Here is a 24018-nt window from a genome sequence, read left to right as displayed (position 1 = left end):
AGTAAATTCGCAATGTAGAGTTTTAGCAAAATTTGATATGAATTATATTATTTTAATGCAGTAAATTCTCACTTTTGAAATTGTGCCAAGTGGCACAACACTATCACGAGGACACTATTTTAGAATAATATTATATTAAATAGATAATTTGTGAGATCCCTGGTGTTTGACTATGGAGGCTTGTCGACAGCTCTGGAGAGTGTCGGGACAAGTCCGAGTCGCGTTGGCGTCAAATAGACGCAAAACGGACTCCGTGCGACGCGAGGGCAGCATTCTGTGTGAAATCTGCGAAATTGCAGGATTTTTACTCTGTTGTACCGGTACAAGGTTGGTGCTGTACCGGTACAACCATCATGGAAAGTCGCTTGCTGTACCGGTACAAGGGTCCATTTATACCGGTACAGAGCGTGCGACAGAACTCAGTTGCTCTCGGGTTTGGCCTTGTACCGGTACAGCAATCCGTGTACCGGTACAAGGGAGTTGGTAAGGGCTAAATCCGTAATTTTTCTACCTCGTTTGTAACGATTCCTTCCCTCTCTCTCTATATCAGTTGGAAACCGAACAGAGGAAGAGAGAGAAGGCTTTTGTGCTTTCTTCTTTCTCTCTCTCTCTCAGCTTGGTGGAGGTGGAGCACGGTTGAGCCGGGGATTCGCCGACGTCGCGCCGCGAGTCGTTCGAGCGAGCGTTTGTTGTCGGGACATTGCGAGGAGGCCGGGCGAGGGTGCGTCTTCGCCGTCCTGGACATCGCGCCGAGGATTGTTGCTGTTGAGGTGAGCATTTGGTCGCAATTGCTCCGAGTACTTCGGGTATCGTTGATTTGAGCTTAAGTGCTGTTTTCGCAGAATCTACCGTCGACTGTTAGTATTTCGGCTCGTTCTCCGCGTAGGAGCGTCGGATCGCGACGAAACGTGGTTCATTGGATTCTAGACTGCGAGAGGATTCCACGGAGCCCTCACTTGCAATTTTTGGACGAGGTTAGCTTGGTCGAAACTTGGTCTCTTTCAGCTGCTGTGAACTTAGGCTGATTTGTGATGTTATGGTCGTTTTAGCTCGGCGACCGGTCTTGGTGGTCCCTGAGGAATCCAGCAGCATCGCGGGTGGCCGAGGCTGAGTTCGCTGCCAGGAAAATTGCACTCGAGGTGGGTTACATCGGTTTTACTCCTAAGTGTTATTAGTCGACATGTATAAATCGTGGTTTCTACAATAGTTTAGCTCAAATTCATGGATTATTGTTAGAATGTAAAAATCTGAATTTTCGAGCATATTTTATCAAGTAAATAGATTATACATGTTGGACTTGAAAATTGAATTAGGAGAAAACCTGCGATTTGGACCTGTCACCAGATTTAACTACCTGATTTAGCTCTAGGAACCGTTAGAAAATTGTACTGTCGCAGTTTCTTCGAGACGAGTACTCCAGGTAGTTTAGAATGTATTTACACTCGTACTGGTTCGCCGAGTGGATTTTTACAGGGTTGTTCAGGTCGTTTCGGACTGTTGGGTGCGGTCAGAGTTGACGGTGGACCCGTATCGCCTTTTTGGCGTCAGATTGTGCCGAGGGCACGTTACCTGTTGGTTGTTAGACCATTTTGAGTCGATTACTTGACTTTGGCTAGTTGGAGCCTGATTGAGCTCGACAGAGATACGCTGCATACTCGGTTGGGTAGCGCCCACGAGTGCCACTCCGGAGTCAGGCTTGTGCTTTTGCGTTGGTGTCGCTCATGCCAGTTGGACTTGCTCTCCACGGACCAGTTAGAGTGGATAGAGCCCGATAGTCGCAACGGGGCAGGGACGGGTGTATTCACAGTCCCGGGGACGGGTATGCTTACAGTCCCGATTTGGATTGGGTCAGATTTGACATTTCCTACAGTTGGTTAGTGTAGGGCATGATAGTGTAGTAGATGATAGCGGTAGAGTATGCTTCCTGCTTTCCTTCTATCCCTGCTCCCTTCTGTAGACTTAGTGGGTGACCGATGTTGTTTTGGGCGGTACCCACTGAGGATTACTTGTTTTTACAGTAGTTCTCACGCCTAGTTGTTACTTATGTTTTTGCAGAGCCACAGGTTTCGGCTACTGCACCGTCTGCGGATCAGGATCGAGGCAAGGGCGTCGCGAGTTAGAGCCCTACCCGACGTGCTGAGCTAGAGGTGCCCTACTGCAGGTAGATGTTTTGTTTCGAGTTTGTGTACATAGTTGACTTAACTCGCCAGTGCGAGTAGCTCTGTATTTTGGATCTGAACTATGTATATGAAACTCTGTTCTATTTAGCTTCTGTTTTCTCTTGCAGCTCTCTACTACTGTTCGTAGTAGTGTTTGATTTACAGGTACAGCTATCGCTTCGTATACAGGGAAAATCTCTTTGTATACGGCGGATTTGTCGGCGTGCCCGGGGAATGTGCAATCCGGGGCGTGACATAATTATTTTAAATCAGGCTAAAATACAGAAAGTTTTCTTGTAAATACCCACTTTTTCACTTTCCCTCCTTAACTTTCGAAAATTTATATTTCGCCCTCTTGAAATTTCGGAAATATTTTTAGGAGAGTATGGTGTTAATGGAGAGAGCAACATGACTAAATTGCCCTTACTTTTTCTATAAGAAAAAAATAATTTTTTAATTAATTCTGTCATTTTGAAAGATATTTTTGATATAAATTATAAAAAATGGGCGGAATAGTGACCTAACCCTGACGTAGGGAGACTAATTAATAAAATTAAATGTTAGAGGATAATAATCTAAGATTGTAAAAAATTAAGGAAGATAACAAGTAGCAAAATGAACGAAAATATTTAAAGGATTTTCATTTTAACTATAAATTACAATTTATTTATTTTTTTCTTTTGAGAAATATTACATTTCTTTTTATGGTCGTGCATAAATAAGAAGATGAAATCCACAAAAATTCATAATCCAAAATATTAATATTTGAGATACAAAAAAAAACAAATTAATAAGCCAGCAGTGACTATTTTATTGTGTGCTTATAAACTAAAAATTTTCTAGAACTCAAACTAATGCTAACTGCTCAAATGTAAAAGCATTGAATGTAATCTAGAATCCTACATAGTTTATTTATGCATGAAAATTCGATTTTTTAAAAAATAATATCTCATTGTTTACATTTGGGTTTTAAGACTTGTAGGTTTGGTAGAACAAGTAATTAAATAGCAATTACAATTGGACAAAAATATAATATCAAGTAAAACTAAAATAAATCATGAAAAGATCGACTATTTTTGTAATCTAATAGATATTATGCATTCCATGCATGTGTTAACGAATACCATATTAGGATGCTATTTCCTTCCTTGTAAGCTTGATTTATTTTTTGAGTAATTTTCTCATATTATTAGGAGTTTTCTTTCTTTTGTTAGTCATGTAATTGTGTTATCCCTGTTGAATAAATGAGTCTTAAACCTCAATTACAGCAAGAAATAACATAATCCGAAGAAAACCAAAAAAAACAAAAATTAAAAGATAGGTAATAAGAATAATGTAAGAAATTAAATATGTACGTACCTGAATTGCTAAATATCCATTCATGTGTTAAAAAGAAATACCAGCAGAGAAATCCAAAAAGCTGAATGCCAATTCATTTGTCAATGAGAAATTAAGAGCAACAGAGAGATCCAAGTGGCTGAATGTCAATTCACATGTTAAAGAACAAGAGCAGCAGAGAGATCCAAATAGCTTTCTACATACTGAATCGCTAAATTGCTATTCATATGTTAAGGAGAAAGAGCCCATATGTTAAGGAGAAAGAATAGCGTAGAGGTTCAAATGGCTTTCAATGTATTTATAAGCATGCATGATAAATAAAGTTTGATTCTTTGCTTATCATTCGGGAAAAGAACCTGTTTTAATGAAAATTAAAGATTAAAGATAAAGCTACAGCCAGATACTAATTGCACATCCAACTAATTTCTTTTCTATTTTTAACTTTTTCTACAACAGTTTAACTTTATTTTATTATAAATAATAGTATATATCATTACCATAAGTAAGATCACCATATGTCAACAATTTAACTGGACACTTGACAAAAACAGTAACTACGACTATAAAAATATGATTCTTTACTTGTCACTTTAGAAAAAACTTATATATTTTAATGCAAATTAAGATGTAATGTTAGGATTCATTGATATGTATACTTGTTTCAATTAATTTCAAAATAAACTAGATGCTGACCCATGCATAGCACACAAATATTTTAAAACTTTATTTTTTAAATAATAAATTAGTTTAATAACATTGGATATTATTATACATTTGATGTAGTCATAGATAGATATATTGATTGCATATTCAAATTTCTTTCCTATTGTAAGTTCTTTCTATGACAATTTAAAACTTTTTTAATTATAAATAATCTAGTTGTCTTAAATAAGATTGGCATGTGTAAAGAACATGGATTGTCATATGATTTTTTGCTTGCAACTTTTGAGGAGAACCCATTTTAAAAATAAAAGTGGTGGGTTGGTGATTTTTTAGCTTTATTCTTGTACTGGTTGCTTGTTAAATAAACTAGTTGTTAATCGGTGCATTGTACATGAATATTTAAGAAAAATTTATTTTAGAAAATAATAAATTAAAGTTAGGAGAAAGAATCTATTGCATAGAAAAATTTTAAATTTAAAAAACTAATTATTTGTAGAGATAGTTCTTTTAAATAAGATTTGAAAGGTTACATATTACATGTAGCTTTATATTTATGGACTGACTGCATACCCAAACTTTCTTCTAAATTTCAATTCTTTCAACAATAGTTTAGAATTTTTTTTTATTATAAATAATGGAATTGTTTTAAAAAAGATTTTCATGTTCAATAATTTAGCTTCTCGCTTGGTGAAAGAGGAAGTTTCAGATACAAAAGTATGATTATTTACATACCACTTTGGAAACGAACTAATGTTAAACCAATTTGAAGATAAACGAGTCATTAACCCATGCGTTGCATACAGATATTTTTAAAATTTTATTTTCCAAAATTTTAAATTACTTATAGGAATATTTTATAAATTACTTATTGAAAATGTAAAACCTAATTACTTATAAGAATAATTTCCTTAAATAATTATGATTGGATAAAATTACATATTGGATTTAGTTGCAGATAGATATGATGATTGCACACCAATATATATCTCTTTCTTCTTTTTAATCTTTACTCAATACTTTAAACCTTTTGCAATTATAAAAGTGTTAAGTAAGATTATTATGAACCAACAATTAATATAGTTGGGTGAAATTAAGAAGAAGTTTATGCTTTAATTAAAGTATTATTCTTTACTTGTTGCTTTAAAAAGGGACCAATTTTAAAGCAAATTAAAGATAAAGGGTTGTTGGGGATTCTTTGCTTTTAGTATGCTATGCTCGATTAATTTCAAAATAAATTAATTATTAACATGTGCATTGCACACAAATATTTTTATAATTTTATTTGTTTAAAAGATAATAATAATGTAGTTTTAAGAAAAATAATATATTCTACAAAATTGTTTAAAACTATTTAAAACCTAATTATTTATAGAGATTATGAGGAGGCGGCGGCGGAGGAGGAGGAGGGAGTGGACGCGGCGGCGGTTGCGGAGGCACGCGGCGAGGTCGAGGGCGAGGTCGAAGGTGGAGGCGGAGGGAGCGAGGTCGCCATGGCCATGGCGACGGGGGAGGTGTCGGAGGGAGCGGAAGAAGAGGAGGGCGCGAGGGGCGTGGTCCCAGAGGCGCTTGAGGACGGCGTCGGCGAGGGAGGCGGGGAACGGGGCGGAGAGGTTCGAGAGCGCGAGGGCGAGGGAGCGGGCGTTGTCGCCATGGGGGCGGCGGAGGACGAGCTCGGCGATGCGGGAGGGGAGGTCGAGGTCGAGGGTGGCGTCTAGGGTTAGGGTTTTGGAGGAGGAGGAGGGAGATGGTGGAGGAGGAGGAGGAGGTGTTTTATCGACTGGGAGGGGCATTTCGTCGAACACGTAGGGAGCGAGAATGAGAGGGGAGATAAACTCGGAGTGAGAGAGGGAGCGACGGTCGATTTGCATGGACCCGGTCCATCCTTACGTATCCCGAGCACCGTTGCCTGAAGAAACATTGCATGGACTCGGTCCACCACGTCACCAATAGATAGCTAGTAATCCATCTCATTTCCTCCTTAACCTCCATTGAACATCTATTTGGGCATCATGAATATTTTTTTAATATTGTATGGTGAATTTAACGAATAAAGAAAAAAAAAGCATTTCTTATTAATACTTAAAAACAATTATAATTAAGTCCTAACGGGTTCCATGCATTTCTTATCAATTTTTATGAGACATTTTCAATGTACGTGCCCAATGTATTGTGAGACCCCAGGTTCTGACAGTGAGGGCTTGTCGACAGCTCTGGAGAGTGTCGAGACAAGCCCGAGTCGCGTTGGCGTCAAATAGACGCGAAACGGACTCCGTGCGACGCGAGGGCAGCATTCTGTGTGAAAATCTGCGAAATTGCAGGATTTTTACTCTGTTGTACCGGTACAAGATTGGTGCTGTACCGGTACAACCATCATGGAAAGTCGCTTGCTGTACCGGTACAAGGGTCCATTTGTACCGGTACAGAGCGTGCGACAGAACTCAGTTGCTCTCGGGTTTGGCCTTGTACCGGTACAAGAGAGTCAGTGGAGGGCTAATTTGGTAATTAGCAGCATTGGTTGTATCACCTCAGCTCTCTCTCTATACTTAGCCTGAGATGGAGCTGAGGGAGAGAGAGATTTAGCCTATTTTCACCTTCTTTCCCTCCTCTCTCTCTCTAGGCCGATCGTGAGCACGGTTGAGGACTTCGTCGCCGACGTCGCGCCGCGAGCCGTTCGAGCGCACGTGTTGCCGGGGCGCTGCGAGGAGGCCGGGCGAGGGTGCGTCTTCGCCGTTCCTGTCGCCGCACCGCAGTTCATCGCTGTTGAGGTAGGTAGTTTGGTCGCAATTACCTCGAGTACCTCAACCATCTTCAAACCGAGCAATGTGCTGATTTCGTAGAATTCCAGCGTCAACCATTGGTGTTTCAGGTCGTTCTCTGTGTAGGAGTGTCGAAACGCGACGAAATTTGGCGTGCTAGATTCGCGACTTCGAGACGAAGATTCTGAGCCCAAGATCGCGATTTTTGGAGCAGGTTTGCCCTGTCGAACCCTAGTTTTACTAAGCTGCTGTTTGCCGAGCAGATTTCAGAGATGCTGTTCCGCAGGTTCCAGCGTCGACCATTGGTGTTTCGGCTCGTTCTCCGCGTAGGAGCGTCGGATCGCGACGAGACTTGGTTCATTGGATTCGGGACTTCGACGAGGAATCACAGAGCCTTACTTGTAATTTTTTGGTCAAGTTAGCATGGTCGAAATCGATGCCTCTATTGTTCGCTGCTGGAGACGGGGACTGGAATTGTGGACTTTTGTCGTTTTAGGCTTGGGCGTTGGCTTGGCCACCGGACTTGGAGGATCCCCGATTTACCAGCAGAGGTTCCTGTTTAGCGCGAGGCCTCGTTTGCTGCAGAGATAGCACCTTTAGGCTGGGTTACTATCGGTTTTGGATCCTAAGTTGCTAATCGTCGACATGTATATAATGTTGATTTCTATAGGCCTTTTCTAGGCTCGAATTCGTGGATTTAAATTATTGTTGGTATTACTAATTTGGGAGCATGCATCAATTTAAAATTAAAATACGTGTATCACATGTTGACTTGAAAATTGAATTAGGAGAAAAACTTGCGATTTTGGACCTGTCACCAGTTTTATACTACCTGATTTAAGCTCTAGGAGCCGTCAGATAAATTATACTTGTCGCATGTTCTTCGAGACGAGTACTACCAGGTAGTTTAGAATGTATTTACACACATCGAGTGCTGCGTTCCGCGAGTGGAGTTTTTACAGGGTCGTTTCAGGTGTTCCGGACTGTTGGGTGCCAGTCAGATGTTGATCGGTGGACCCGTATCGCCTTTTTCGCGCGGTCAGATTGTGCGAGGGCACGTTAACCTGTTGGTTGTTAGAGCCATTTGAGATCGCGATTACTTCACTCTTGGCTCAGTTGGAGGCCTGTATGAGCTCTGAGCGAGAATACCGCCATACTCGTTGGCGTAGCGCCCCGAGTGCCACTCCGGAGTCAGCGTTGCTGTTTTGCCTTCAGTGTCGCTCATTGGCCAGTTGGACTTGCTCTCCACGGACGCAGTTAGAGTGGATTAGAAGCCCGATAGTCGCAAACGGGGCAGGAGCGGTGTGTATCACAGTCCGGTACGGGTATGCTACAGTCCCGACTATGGATTGGCATGATTTGACATTTCCTACAGTTGGTTACTGTAGAGCAATTGATAGTGTAAGTGGATTGAATAGCGGCTAGAGTATGCTTGCCTGCCTTTCCTCTATCCTTCTCCCCCCTCTATTTCTGTAAGATTAGTGGCGTGACCGATGTTGTTTTGGGCGTACCATGAGGACCTAAAACGTGTTTTTACACTAGTAGTTTCCCACGACCCCAGTTGTTACCTATTTTTTGCAGAGCCACTCAGTGTTCGGCTGCCCCTGCAGACCGCTGGCGGACCAGGATCGAGGGCAAAGGGCGTCGCGATGTTAGAGCCCTACCCCGACGTTGCTGAGCTAGAGGTGCCCTACTGCAGTATGATGTTTTGTTTCGAGTTTATTAATAGTTGGACTTAACTCGCCCAGTGCGAGATAGCTCTGTATTTTTGATCTGAACATGTATATGAAACTCTGTTTTATTTAGTCTGTTTTCTTCTCTAGCACTCTCTACTACTGTTCGTATAGTAGTGTTTGAATTTAACCAGTACACTATCGCTTCGTATACAGGGAAAATTTCTATTGTATATGCGGCGGAGTTCTGTCGGGTCCCGTCGGGAGTGTAATCCGGCGGCGTGACATGTATGATGGATTTAACGGAGGACTAAAGATGCTAACGGAAAACAAAAATAAAATTCATAGAGTAGTTAAATAATATATCCATAGTGAAAATCACGTGATATTAATAAAGGAAAAAAGCTATAAATAAGAGGAGAAATGTGAAATTTTTCTTTAAATTTTTAATTCTATTTCAAACATAAAATTAAGATATGAATTCCAATTTGAATATAAAATTTAAAATTTAAAATTCCAGTACAAACTTAAATTCGTAACATAAATTTGATGTCGAATTCAAATTCAAAATGAAACTTAAAATTAAATAGCAATATACGATTAAAATTTAAACAAAAATTGAAATCCAATTCATATTTAAATCAAATTTCTAGAATTAAAAATTGAATGTAGTATGAAAATTAATTTTGCATTGTTATCAAACTAAAATTGGAAATTTTATTGTTAGTTCGAATCCACTGTTAAAATTTACAAGTTGCATAAAATTTGAATTTAAATCTGAGCACAAGTTGAACCTAAAAAGTACATTCTAATTTGAATTCAAATTTAAATTTGTAGATCAAATTCAAGTGTGATTGCATTTAAAATTTAGTTTAGGTTTAAATTAAAATATATATTTTATTCAATATCAAATCAAAAAATAAACTTATATTTTACTTTAGAAATAAAGCTAAATTAAAAATTAGATGTACAATACAAAATATAATACGTTTGGATATTTTCGGACAAGTTCTAATTCCTTTCAAATATAATATTTTTTAATTCGGCCTTCTAAGCTGGAATGGAAAAAGCATGAAATGGAAATCCCATTCCACCCGAAAATAAGAGCCTAACGAAACTCCTGGATACCACACACTAATAAATGGAGCCATCCATTATGATTCTCATTATAAAGTAAGGAAATGCCAACAAAATTAACTTCAATTCTAAGAAATTCATAAAATGCCAAAATTAGTGACTAATTTTTGCCGAAAAATTACGCTAATAATAATGCTTTAAGCAAGACCTTAAAAAAATTACTTCAGCAAATAAAGTGGCTTTGCTGCACATAACAGGGAAGAAAAATCACAACATACTAATTTACGAGAAATAATAAAGAATCTTTAAGTATTTTCTTTTACTTCAAAAGTACTTAAATTGCTTCTTTTTTTTTTTTGAATTCGGAGCTCTTTAGAAGCAAAGCATATTGATTTAGGAAAAGAATTTCACAAAATATATAAATTTTGCCAATTCAATTCACATCTACTAAGCTATTAAGGAAAGGCCTAAATAAAGATGCAAGAGTATTAGACAACCTTCACTAGATTTATTTTTTGTGTAATTTTTTCACATAATTGAGTAACAGATGATTGTGAGTACAAAATAAGATAAGAAAAATAAATGAATGCTATCCTTGTTGTCATCAACGAGTCAATACACACGTAGATATTTGCTTGGTTATATTACTCAAGTCTCAAGCAATCAAATGTATAAAATATTTTTTACACACATAGACAAACTCACTCATATAATAATTAAGAAATAAAGGACATGCTGCACTATGGCTAGCTTATTTTTAAAAAGCATATGAAGACCTCAGCAAACATACGTACATATAGAAACACACGATCGAGCACACATGCATACACACAAACGCATGATTAATATTTAGAGAGAGAGAGAGAGAGAGAGAGAGAGAGATGGTTCACCTTGCATACGAACATTGGAGCAGAGCTGTGGTTCATAAATATCTAGCTTTCATACGCTTCTTATAGTAAGGACAATGTTTTGGGTTGAAGAGAGAGGAGTGGTGGTTGGATTCTTAACCATCCCATTGTAGCTTATGCCCAATCGTTGCAGTATTTCACAGGTTCATGACACGACGCGTCGACGCGGACCCCGAAGAGAGAAAGTTTTCGAGTTGAACACCAATAGTCTTTGATTCTCTTGCCAGGATGGAGCACAAATGGATTGTGCTTGTATTATGTGTATAGTAGTTTCGGAAGTCTTGTGATGGATTGAGACCTCAGTTTCGGAAGTAGTTTGTGGGCAGCTCCTTTTATCTTTATTATTTGTCAGTTAATTTGATAATTGCCGTTAGATGCGCCGAAATAACGGATATGTTGTTGTTTCGAGTCGGTAGCTGACAGGAGGGGAAGTATATATTCTAGCCTCGGCAAAAAATCCAAGTAATAGGCTTAAAGGGGTGCCACCCTAATCGCTTCCGTATTTTATGTAAGCTTTGAGCTCGGAGTTGGCTGCGCATATGCTCTCCAAGAGAACGAGGCCTAATCAAGAGAAGAGAAATTCAAACTTAGGATCTTCAATGCGGAACAATTTGAGATATTTGAATTCAATGGCATGGTAAAATTAAAAATGTGTTTTCATATGATAAAGGAGATTAGCAAAGTTCATTATATTCCGTAAAATGCTCTTCCGTCTACTATTTGGGAATTGTACCTCCATCAACTCTTTATGTGATATATTCAGGGGCTAGGATGGAGACGGGCGGATGTCGGAGGGCGATTTGTCATAGTGATTTAAACAGTTCTTTAATATAGCATAATGCCGAATGTTACGTAGATGTCGATCTGGTTGGTAGTGCCTAATATTAGTGTGCTTTAGCCAGTTTGAAGAACCCTTGACGTGGATATGAGAAGCAGGGATGTTTGTCTGTTTAAAATTGGTGTTTTGCGGAGGATAAAGCATCACGAAGTGCCGGAAAGAGCCGTACTCCGTTCACGCGATGACATGGACAGTAATCTATTGATCAGCATATTAGTACCTGGTGTGTGGGGGTAATTACTTGGTGTCTGTTTGATTTTGAAAGGAATAAGGGGACCAAATATGTTTCGAGAGTGAATATGGCCCGCGCATTGTAGTTATCAGTAAGCACATCTAGGTCTGCTAAGACGGATCTCTACGGATGTTGCTCGCATCCGGGAGAAAATAAGTGACTTCAGTTGTGTGGAGTTTGCTGAATCAATTTTATTGCGAGGGCTGGCATGAAAGATCGGCACGTCGAGCACGGGTCAATTCCTTGCAAGGTTAAGTTGTGAGGTGTGGGCGGGGCATCTTGTAGGGAGGCTTGAGCAATCTGTTAGAGCGCTGGAGCGGAAGGTATTGACGGTTCGGCAAAGAGCTGTGCAAGGGTGACTGAGCTTCCAAACCTTTTGCGATGCGCACGTATGTGGCTGATTGTTTCAATTGTTGAGGGGAGATGAAGTTTAGTTTCCTAACTTTCACAGCAGTGACGATAAGTTGCTTTGAGTGCTGATCGCATGGTAGGCTCCTTAGCAAAAACTTTCGGTGATTGATGATTCATGAGCTTCAAGACTTCTAATTTGCTGTATTATCTTCGAGTTCATTTGTTTAGATCACCATAGGGATGTAGGAGAGATGTTTCTTCTTTGAGATGAGCTCAGAGAGTTAGGCATGAGATCAAACGCTTTGCGCTCCTAGAAGAGAAACGCACGGCATCGAGGTTGTATAGAATTCAGGATCCATAAGTTATCAAAAGTATTGGTTTGTGGCCCCCATCTGGTGCCGGCGATGTGAAATTAGGATACAGAGAGTTACTTTGCACCGGCGCCAGCCTAAGACTTCTCAGGTTGCGAAGACGACGAGGAGGGGAATGTTCTATAGGAACCTTACTACGAAGCAGAAGGTTTAGCACTCGAAACGTTGATAATATTCGGTCGAAGAAGCGTCCGGTAGTAAGAGTTGGTGTACGAATCTTGCTGTGTTTACTCAAATGCAAAAGAAGGAATGAAAGCCGATCGTGACTGTGGATTCGATCTACGTTTGAAGAAGAAATTCATGGCTCTGGATTTAGTTTGAGGACGAGCGACGAGAAAGTCACGTACTCGATCTCTCCTCGATGATGGCAAGAGCTTTTACATCTCCCAGTTATGGTAGAGTCGATCAATAATGTTTTCGAATGGCCCCAAACTCTTTTCTTTTCCTATCCGGGTCAAGTGGAAAAGTTCTCCAGTATTGCAGTAGTTTATTTAACCATGGAATCGCGGAGCATAGTGATTTCCATCTCCCGCACCGATTCATTGCTTGTCGTGAAAATTCACCGTCGACACAAATTATTGGACAACAGTTCCAGGGGCGACCACACGGGATATAGTACTGTTGGATTAAACGCTGGCTATACGCCAACAACAGCAGCTATCCAAAGCAGAGTAGGAATACTTCCCGGTGGTCCGCAGCGCCCGGACCGCAATGCTCTCGTACAATGTAAACGGGCATCTCGATCAGGCTCTTGGTACACAAGATCAAGTGCGGTTACGAGGTGCTTCGTATGATGGCTTGATCCTTACCGATCCGCTCCGCCACTCTGCTGACGCGGTTTTCATGCTATATTATATCCGGTCACAAACCGCTTGCATTTCGGCAGCCCTATGATAGGAAAAGGCAATGGTAAGGTTAATACATTTGCACCGCAACATTATTGGAAGGAGAGCCTCTTAGTCTACGTCCTCAGAGCTTGTTTATTCCTACATGCGACTTCAAAGCAGCTTTTGATGCTGAATTCCAACCCAGAAGTCGTCGTCTTCGTCGCATGCGTCGAAGTGGCGCCGTCGTCACGAAGGAGTACCGTGTATAGATGTTCGCTTGTCGAAACCGCTCTGCATCTCCTGGATTTATATTTGTGTTCCAATGGTGCGGGCGCACCGCTCTTGTATCACGTCTCAGTCAAAGTCGCCCTTTCCTCCGGCGTTCGACCTCTTCGCCACCTTCGGGTAAGCGTGCCCGATACCTTCCATTGCATCCGCGTGATATTTGATGGAAACCACGGAGCAAGTATTCGCATGCAATCATCTGGCGTGTTGTAGGTCGCGTTCATGTATTCATGGCGGTACTATATATATATATATATATTATATTTATATATATATATAGAGTCGGATACTATACTATCGATAGAATAGTCCTTAGTATATTGAGAAGTTTTCGTATCGTTCTAGGATCAATCTTTGATCATTTCTCCACAGTGAGACTATAGTATTAAACAAGCACCACTCAACCTATGGGACACTATCAATGTAATGGGGACTATATCCTAACCGCACTCCTTTCATTCAACGCGAAAGCTTAATAGTACAAAGGCGCTTTCAGGTATATTGATATTATAGTGTATTTTATATATTATATATATATAGGTAGGTAGGTGGTTTTAATCGACGAGTGAGGCGGTCAATCCAGCAATGACGGTGTGAGGATTATTACTCGAGTTAGTTAAGTTAATTGGCCTTATTCATATATTAATTCAATCCTCCCGGTTTAAGCTGCTCCGCTGGAATCCACAAAGATCTGATGGTAGAGCAGAAATAGACAACGTAGAAACCAGCGAACAGTTTATAACCTTTTCGATGTGTGGGGTAACTTTCAATTACCGCCTCCTAGTGGTTTAATTGTGCTTTTTTATTTTTTTACCACACCTTGTTCAAAAATTAAATTTATATTTAATTGCTCTTACATTTAAGATATTTTTATTTTTGTACTGTATTTAAAAAAGCTGTATCTATATTTTATTTTTGATTGTTAAACGAACGATCATATCAACAATGATTTTTTCAAAAAAAAACTATCATTATTGTATAATCGATGCTGTTTAATTAACAGCGGGTCTTATAATGTAAACAAAATAAAAAATACGGGTAGTTAAATAATTTATTGAAAACTTGTTGACAAAAGTAAAAAAAATAGTGCAAAACTACATACCCGACAAATTGATGTTTTTTCTATATTTTAAGATTAGAAAAATTTGATACAGTAGTAAAAGTTTTGTAGAATGATAATAAATTATCAAGTAATCGAACAGGTAAATGCAAGAGGGAGAGCACGAAAACAATTAAATAGAAAGGTAAATAGCATGACAATTAGGCCAAAAAGATATATCAGTAAAACGTAAATAAGTAAGAAAATCGCTCTTTCCGAAATATAAATAGATATTGATGCATTCGTTGTTAACATGTACAATATGAGATGTTACTTCAAATTTCTGCTAAGTTTGATTTAATAATTTGATGTATATTTATTATTTTATTAGGAGGTTTTTTTTTTTTTCGTTGTGTAATTGGTGGTTATTTAAGGTGGCTTATTTCTATTGATGAATGATCTTAAGCTTATCATACAGTAGAATAACAAGTTTGGGAATAAGGTATATATTATAAGTTTATTGGGCGATTTATATTTTTAAGGAGAAGGTAATAGCGAAGAAATTCAAATAGTTTCGTACTGAATGGTTAATCCCTTATTGTATTTGTAGTTTAAGGAGGAAGAGCCTATGTTAAGTGAGGATGGAGTAGTAAGGATTGCAAAATTTTATTTTTAATATAAAGTATTGTGAGAAAATAATATATTTATAAAAATTATAATAAGTTATTATAGAATAATTTTTTTAAATAATATTGGATATTATTATATATGTATTATATTTGATGTTAGTTGTAGACACATTATGGATTACAAAACAGAATTTCTTGGGAAAATTTTTTCATATTCCAGTAGCTTAATTTATGATATATTTTAAAATTTTAAATTTTATTTGTACTCAAAGTATGAAAATTTCAAAATACCACACAGGTAGGCAATATGTAGTTAATTCGGATTTAGGCAAAAATTGGATACGGTTAATAGTTATTAAATTTGTTTGTTCTAATTTTAAATTCATTGAAAATTCGCGCTTAAAAACGGATTTCGGTATAAATACCAATAATATGATATAAATATATTATTTATATTTAAAATCAATTATAGTTTTTTATTTCATTTTTTAATAATTCGGCCAAAAATTCCGAATATAGTTCTCTTTCTTTCGGAATTCTGTAAACGGGACGTTTTAATTCAGATTTTCCATAATTGTGATAATTCTGGGGAGTTTATAACTAGGGTAGCATATTATGTTAGCTTCAAAATACATTTTACTCTAATTTTTTCTAATACACCACTCACAAATTTTTTTAGTATTATGGAGACCTCAATTACAATCCATGATTGAATGGCCTAAATTAAATTTTTAATTTAAAGTCTCCTTAAATTTTATTTTTTCTCTTAAATTGAATGATTTTTTATTATAAATTAGGTTTTATCTAATCCATTAATGATTAGACAAATATAATATTGTTAGTACTTCTGAGTATTAAATTAATGAGTTAAGAATAAAATACCCCCAATGTGGATATAGTTGCATATGTAATTACTCTAAAAAATAAGATTTAAAAGTAAGAAGTTTATGGTTGAAAAGAAATTATAAAATCAAGGCATTTACTTTAATAGGCTGTAGTTGAATGTTTTAGTATAAATATTAAAAATACAGTGCGAATAAAGGGTTTGATTTGTTAAACAAATTAAGGTGAAATTAGAAGGGTAAATGAGTATTTTCAGATTTGAAGTAATGGAAAAAAGACAAGTTGAAGAAGTAACATAATTATAAGTGAGTGTATTTAGTGAAGAGATATGTGTATTTTAGAGGGGGACGTTGGTGAATTTAAGATTCGAAGGGTATTTATGATGTTTCATAACTGTGTGAGAGGTCAATTGTAAATTACTCAAATTTTCTTTACTATTGTAGCTTTTCCATACATTATAAGAATCTTTTTAATTATAATAATCTAGTTATCTTAAGAAGATTGGTATGTACCACACTTAGTTGTCATTTGGCCCGAAAGTTTGTGTAACGCGCCGCTTCCACTTCGCAGGAGACCGATCCTAAAATACTCTATTTCCCATAGAACACTCAGTACTCTTAATTCTTGGGCCTAGGCATGTCTAAGTACTATAGTGACTAAAAAATTTTAACTTTATTATATTTATTACGAGTTTCCAATCTAGATGTTAAGTTTTGGCAAAAATGTAATTCTTTAACTTGTACTTTATGAAAAAATTTATATAAAAAAAGTTAAAGGACATTTTATGACTTTTGATGGTGGTGCCATGATATTTCCTTTCGTCCTCCCCCATTTTGATTTATATAAACCAGGGAGTTTAATTTGGGAATAAATCTAGGACGTAGAGTTCTTGGTGTTTGATGGGGCTTGTCGGACAGTCTGGGAAGTGTCGGGAAGGTCCGAGTGCGTTGGCGGCAAATAGGCGTCAATAACGGACTCGTGCGACGCAAGAAATAAGAGGCAAGCATTTGCCAGGGAATCTGCCCGAAGAACAGAGGATTTTGCTCGAATATGTCGGTACAGGCAGGCTTGTACGGTAACATACAGGACTGTTGTTGTACCGAGTTACGAGGGGTTTGCGTAATGTCCGATCAGGAGCGCGCACCGAATTGTGTGCTGCTACGGGGTTGGTTATGTAGCGGTACGGAGCCGTGGTACCGCGGGACCAGACGGGTAGGAGAGGCTAATGTGTAATTTTATGCCCTCGTTTGTGATACCCTATCTTCATTTTGGCTTAGCATCGTTAATTCTATAGGTTTCAGATAAACTAGACGCCCGATATTCTTATTCTTAGCCTAGTTGTCGCAAAATGCTTTATAGTCAGGCTAAAGATTTAATTTTTATATCTTATATACGAATTATTTCAATTTTAGATGTGGTCACGTTTGGCCACAAAAGTTAATTTTCTTGCTCGTTTATTGAAAATATTACAATAAAGAAAATTAAGACATATTTTAAAACTTTGGATAGGTGGTGGCCCACTTGCTATTTCCTTCTCGATCATCCCTTTGATTAATTAAATCATAGAGTATTAAATTTGATGAAGAATAAATTAGGGAGTTAGAGTATCTAAGTGGAATTAATATGAAAATTGCAAATAAATTAGCAAGTTTAGGAGTTTTAGTGAAATTTTAATGTGATATGTATATAATTTTAATGCAGTAAATTCTTCGCTTTGATTTCCAGTGGTGACCAATGCTTCCAAGGAATAGTGGTGAATATATATTATATTTAGAATAGTTATTTTAAATTAGGCTAAAATATAGATTATTTTGTATATATCGTTTTTTTTTTTTGTTTTTGATTTAGGAAGCTTATTTTTCCTAAATTAGGAGGGCAATAATAATTGTTCTTATTTTTTTTTATAGAAACATTATAATCTTTAATCATATTTTTTGATTTTGAAAGGTTATTGTTCCGTTAATATAGAAATGGATGAATGGGAGGACTTAAATATGGGACTGAATAATTATTTAAAATGTGGAAGATATCGTTATGAAAGTTATTAAAAGGTTATAAAAATATTTATAAGAGTTTTCTGTATTTAGACTTTCAATTACAGTATTTTATGTTCGTGTCATAATAGGAAATGAGAGCCACAAAATCCTTAATGAGCACAATAATATTAATTATAGATGATGACAAAGAAAAGAAATTAAATTAATATGCAGGTTATTTTATTGTGTGATTTATAACTATATTATTTCTAGATCAAATTTAGATGCCCTTAACCCTCAATGTAAAGCATTTTGAATGAATCTAGAACGCTTAATGGTATAAGGTTTATGCATGGAAAATTGTCGTTTTAAAAATAATGATTTCATGGTTTACATTTTGGTTTGTAGATCGGTAGGTATGGTTTAGACAAGTAATTAAAATATGCAATTAATGCAATTGGACAAAATGTATATCCAATTAAAACTTAAAATAAAGGCAGTTTTGAAAATTAAGATCGAATCTGTGTTTGAATCGATCCCATAGAATTTGCTTCCATGTGTGTTAACGATTCTTACCATATTGGGATGCTATTCTTTCTTGTAACTGAGTTATTATTGGAGTAGTAATTTTCTTATATTATTTAGGAGTTTATGCTTACTTTTGTTAGTCATCTGTTATTGTGTTATCCCTATTGTATATGAGTCTGACTATAGCAGAAGGCATATTGAGTAAAACATATAATAAAAAAGAAAAAAAACAAAAAACTAAAGAGTACGGTAATAAGAATAATGTAAGAATTTAATGATTGTGGGTACCTGAATGTCTAAATGTATTCTATGTGGTAAGAGAAAATCGTTATGAGAATCCAAATTGATAAATGCCAATTCATGGGGTCAAGGAGAAATTAAGCAAGAGTAGATAAAGTTCTGAAATAGCAGCAGAGAGATCATAGATTCAACATATTGAATCGCTAAATGGTATTCATTTGGTTATGGAGAAAGGCTATATGTTTAAGAAAGAAGGAATGCGTGAGGTTCGAAATTGGCTTTTCAATGTTTTATAGCATGTTGATAATAAAGTTTTGATTCTTTGTTTCATGGTTGCGAAATGAATGCCTGTTTTATGAAATTAACGATGAAGGGGACAACCTGGATGATAATGAATTTCCAATATTTCTTTTCCTATTTTATATTTTTTCTACATAGTTTCCTTTTATTTTTGTTATAATATATAATAATATACTTCTTACTTAAGTAAGATTACTATTATGTCAACAAATCTTAGCTGGGCTCGAGTGGACAAAAAGCAGGTGAAAGCGAGCTATAAAAAATTATGATTCTTTATTTGCATTAGAAAGACTTACATATTTAATGAAATTAGTGCAGTGTTAGGATTGGTGGTAGGCGGTATGGTGGGGATTAATTTTGTAGCGCAGCGGAAGTATTGATGATGATAGAACGCTGCGGTAGATTGTTGTCTTTTTTGCTGAAAGCGATTCGCGGAAAGCAGAGCACCGGATCGTTAGAGGGTTTGGTTCAGGTGTCCTGTGGTGTCTGTGAAAATCTTCTTGCGCTAGGAATCGCCCGGTGTCGAACTAGCAAGAGTGATCGCAATCCCGGTTTCAGTCCTCTTAGAATAATAGGTCAATGGAGGATGTGTGTTTTCTTATTATTTTGTTTATTATCTTTTTTTTCGTTCTTTTTTTGTACAGTTTCATGTGGGATCGCCGGTCTATTTATAAGGAACTCAATCTAATAGCGTTGAGATAAGACGACGTATTATTTGTTATGAATTAATATGATATGATTTATCTTAATTCGCCTTTCCATTTGAATATCGGATTAGATACATAATCATTAGATTAGATATCATCGTCGGGACTCGGGAACCCGTTGATGGGCGTAGCGATTCGATTTAACAAAATGCAAACAATTTTGGAAAATTAACTAGAATGTGATCCCAGTGGTATAGAACACAGATTCTTAAAACTTTATTTTTTAAATAATAAATTTTATTTAATAATTGGTATTATGTATTATTTGATGTAGTCTAGATAGTATATATGGGGTGATTGCAATCTTTTCTTTCGGATTTTAGTTCTTTCTATGCCAATGTAAATTTTTTTTTATTATATAATGGAGTTGTTTAAATAATTGGCATGTGAAAGATCATGAATTGTAATTGATTCTTTGTTGAATTTTTGAGGAGATCCTTTTAAAATAAGTGAGTGCTGTTGATGTTTTTTGGCTTTTCTTGGGTACGGTGGTTTGTTAAATAAATCTAGCTGTTAATCTGTTGATTGTACAGGATATTTAGAATTTTACTTTAGAAATGATATATTATTAGTTAGGGAAATAATATACTGATAGAAAATTTTTAATTTAAAAACTAATTATTTTTGAGATAGTTTTTTTAAATAAGATTTGAGTTACATATTATGTGTAGGTATTATTTTGGAATGATTGCATACAATTTTTATAAATTTTATTCTTTCATCAATGTTAGATTTTTCTTTATTAATAAGTGGAATTGTTTTAAGAAAGTTTTCATGTTCATATTTAGTTTCTCGTTTGGGAAGAGGAAAGTTTAATACAAAAGTAATGATTTATTTTACCTGATTGGAAGACGACTAATATTTAAACCTATTTGAATGATAAATTAGTCATTAAACCACCAAATGCGTGGCATAAGATATTTTTTAAATTTTATTTGGTCCAATTTTAATTATTAAGGGTATTTAATTACTATTTGAAATGGTAACCTGATTCTTATAGAATAATTTCGATAAATTAAGATTGGATTAAAAATTCATTATTGGGATTTAGTTGCAGATAGATATGATGATTGACACCAAAATATCTTTTTCTTTCTGTTTTAATTTTTCAACTTTAAAACTTTTGACAATTATAAAAGTGTTAAGTAGATTTATGTGAACACATTACTTAGTTGGGTAAATAAGAAGAGTTTATGCTTTATTAAGTATTAATTCTTTATTGTTGCTTTAAAAAGGGACCAATTTTAAAGAAATTAAAGATAAGGGGTTGTTGGGGATTTCTTGCGCTTTTTAGTATCTTATGCTCGTTAATTTCAATAATATAATTTTAAAGGTGATTAACAATGTGCATTGCACAAATTTTTTTAAATTTTATTTGTTTAAATAATATAATTTAGTGATTAAGAAATAATATTTTTACAAAAATTGTTTAAAACGTATTAAAAACTAATTTTTATAGAGTATTATAAGTTTTTAAGTAACGTCAGATTATATTAGACTGTATATAAAATCAAAGATGTAGTGTAGGGTTCTTTATTCTATATTTTTTATTTTTATGTAATTTCAAAAATAAGAAGTAGTTAAACCGTGCTTTGTGCCAGTTATTTTAATCTTATTTTTGAAAGGATTATAATATTAACTTTTTTCATTATCATAATTTATAAAAAGAATATAATAAAATTAAACTAATAGTTAACCCAGAGGATATATTATTCTAATAAGCTTGGGACATGAATTGTACATTAGATTGTAAGTTAAAAATAGATATGCTAATAACTACCAAATTTTTCTTTTCCCGATTTTTAATACTTTAATGTTTAAACGTTTTTAAATAGTTTGGTGCCCCCCCCAGGGGTGAAAAATGAAATGTAAAAAATTTTATGAATTAAATTGTTTATTTTTTCACTAAATGTGCGAAAAACAAAAATGGGTTACATTTTCCTCATATGTAAACTGTTTTGATAACTTTTTTGACGAATACCAAAAAAAATTTTAATGCCAAAGTTAATTGTTCCCCCCGGATGTAATTTGTACGGCAACTAAAACAACTCAGGCAAAATGGAGATTCTTTATTTGTTATTTTTGAAGGAACCTAATTAAAATAGGCTTAAAAGCCAGGGTTTTGTTCTTTGATACTTGGGTCAATTGATTTCAAAATTATAGTACTAAGATTAACCCGTATTTTAGACACGATATTTTTTTAAATTTTGATTTAAAGTTATTGAGTTATATTTAAGAAATAATATATTTTATAAAAATTTATAAAAAAATTTAAACTTTGATTATATAGTACTTTTTTTAATAAATATCTATTCGATTAAAAATTTACTAAAAAACTTAAATCTATTATTGTAAGAGAATTTTTTAAAAAAAAGATTGAACAATAGTTATGCGTTAAAATAATTATGGGAGTGGGGTATATGATTTGAAATTCAATTCTAGTAGAAGTAAAGAATGGACTGAATGGTTTCGCACTGAAACACGTGGGTTTTTTATACTCTGTGGATTGGTTCGAAATAATTCTGAAAATATTTCAGATGTTCCCCAAAATAAGAAATTTCCCCGACTATAAGGTAGAATAATGAATAATTGTATTTGATGCTTTCAGAGATATTTGAAGAATATTCGTTAATAGCGTAGAGATAATAAGTCTAGAAAATTAATTATTTGTTAAAAAAATTTTTAAAAAGATGAACAAGATTATTGGTTACGAAGTGTGTTGGTCGCATATTACCATGAAACTTCAATAAAGATTAGGTAATGGACACCGCCGAACGGTACAATGAATTACTGTTTATACTCTTGGGGTTTCGGCAATAAAAATAAACTGTTATTTCAGGATAGGATTAAGTTTCAATAGTTAGATGGAGTTATAATTTTATTTGTGTATTGGGTTAGGAGGTTGGAGTTAGTCCAGGATAATAAAACCATAGTGTTTGGTTGACGTATGGGAGAATAGAAGGCTAGTAGGGTTATTATGAATAAAATAGTGTATTGGTTGTGAATTTGGTAGGGTTAGGTGGGATTAGTAACCCACTAAATATAGGCTATCTGGGCTAGTGGGCGTTGCTAACCACACTTTTTTAGGGTGTTTGAAAATATCATGGGGTAAAGGGCTATTTCCAGCATTACCCGAACGAAAAAAGTTTTGGTTCGACAATAAATTGTTTTAAAGAATATTTTTGTCTGTTCTTTGAAACAGATGAAATTTGATATAAACTAGCAATGTAATTTGCTTTTTGAATGTATTCAAAATATTCTAAAAGAGATCTTATAGCATTGAGGTAAAGTCAGCTCAGAAACAGATACTAATTATTTTAAAATAACTAAATATTATTTAGTATATTTTATATTATTATTTTATGCAATATTGTAAATAAATTGTTTATATAACATGATATTTTATATCTATATTTAATTATATTTTATTTATATGTTATTTTATTATAATTTATTCATGATATATATGTAATGATAAAATATTAATAGCATGTTTATCATTTTTAGAGAAAACTTCAAACAGCCCGTGGATTTGATGAATCTTTCTAATTTGCTCCCCTGTGGTTTAAAAACGTATCAATTTGCCCCTGTGGTTTCGGTTTTTAATCTTTTGCTTTATCATTTTTTATTATTTTTTTTTAAATATCAGATGACAAAGATTAATTAAAGAGATACTAAAGTGAATATTCGATAATATAGATGGTTATTGATAGTTGTATATAATTTAAGAAATATTAAAGAAAAGCTTACGAAACGATAAAAATAAACCACCAGGGGGTAAATTGATATTATTACACAGCGGTAGAAAGTGAGAGCGAATGCCCGACACAGGGGGGTACACGGTTTGAGTTTTCCTATTTTTTTAATAAAAGTATAAATTTCAATACAATTTTAAAAATATATAATACATGAAAAATAATTTATTTATTTAATATATATAATACTTAATATAGAATGAAATTATTAAATAATATATCAAATTTAACTAATTTATATTATTTAATAAGATTTAAGTAAAAATACATTATCATAAATATAATAATATTTATATTGATAAGCTTTCAAGACAACCCCTATAATTTTGCGCTTTCTCACTTTAATATTATATAGTTTGAAGTGTATAATTTTAGTACCATATGATTTCATTTTTTTTTCTTTTCGACAGCGCTTCTATTAACTCTCTGTTAAATCATATACAAAAAACTTCAAACACCCACCTATGGTTTATCGTATATACACTTTAGTACCATGTAGTTTGTTTTCGCTTAATCACTAATT

General features: G+C 35.0%; 2 long non-coding RNA genes across 2 annotated transcripts; both read left to right on the top strand.

Annotated features, from left to right (window-relative positions):
- Window positions 1-289: 289 nt before the first annotated feature.
- Window positions 290-1153, top strand: LOC109704027. The gene is made up of 3 exons (XR_002214128.1): window positions 290-770; window positions 843-974; window positions 1050-1153. It is a non-coding gene; the product is annotated as an uncharacterized LOC109704027 (long non-coding RNA).
- Window positions 1154-6726: 5573 nt separating this feature from the next.
- On the top strand, window positions 6727-7291 carry LOC109704028. The gene is made up of 3 exons (XR_002214129.1): window positions 6727-6925; window positions 6998-7130; window positions 7203-7291. It is a non-coding gene; the product is annotated as an uncharacterized LOC109704028 (long non-coding RNA).
- The last annotated feature ends 16727 nt before the right edge of the window (window positions 7292-24018 follow it).

Source organism: Ananas comosus, unplaced genomic scaffold (genome assembly GCF_001540865.1).
Source record: "Ananas comosus cultivar F153 unplaced genomic scaffold, ASM154086v1, whole genome shotgun sequence".
NCBI classification, from domain to species: domain Eukaryota; kingdom Viridiplantae; phylum Streptophyta; class Magnoliopsida; order Poales; family Bromeliaceae; genus Ananas; species Ananas comosus.
This window is presented reverse-complemented; position numbering and strand designations above follow the sequence as displayed.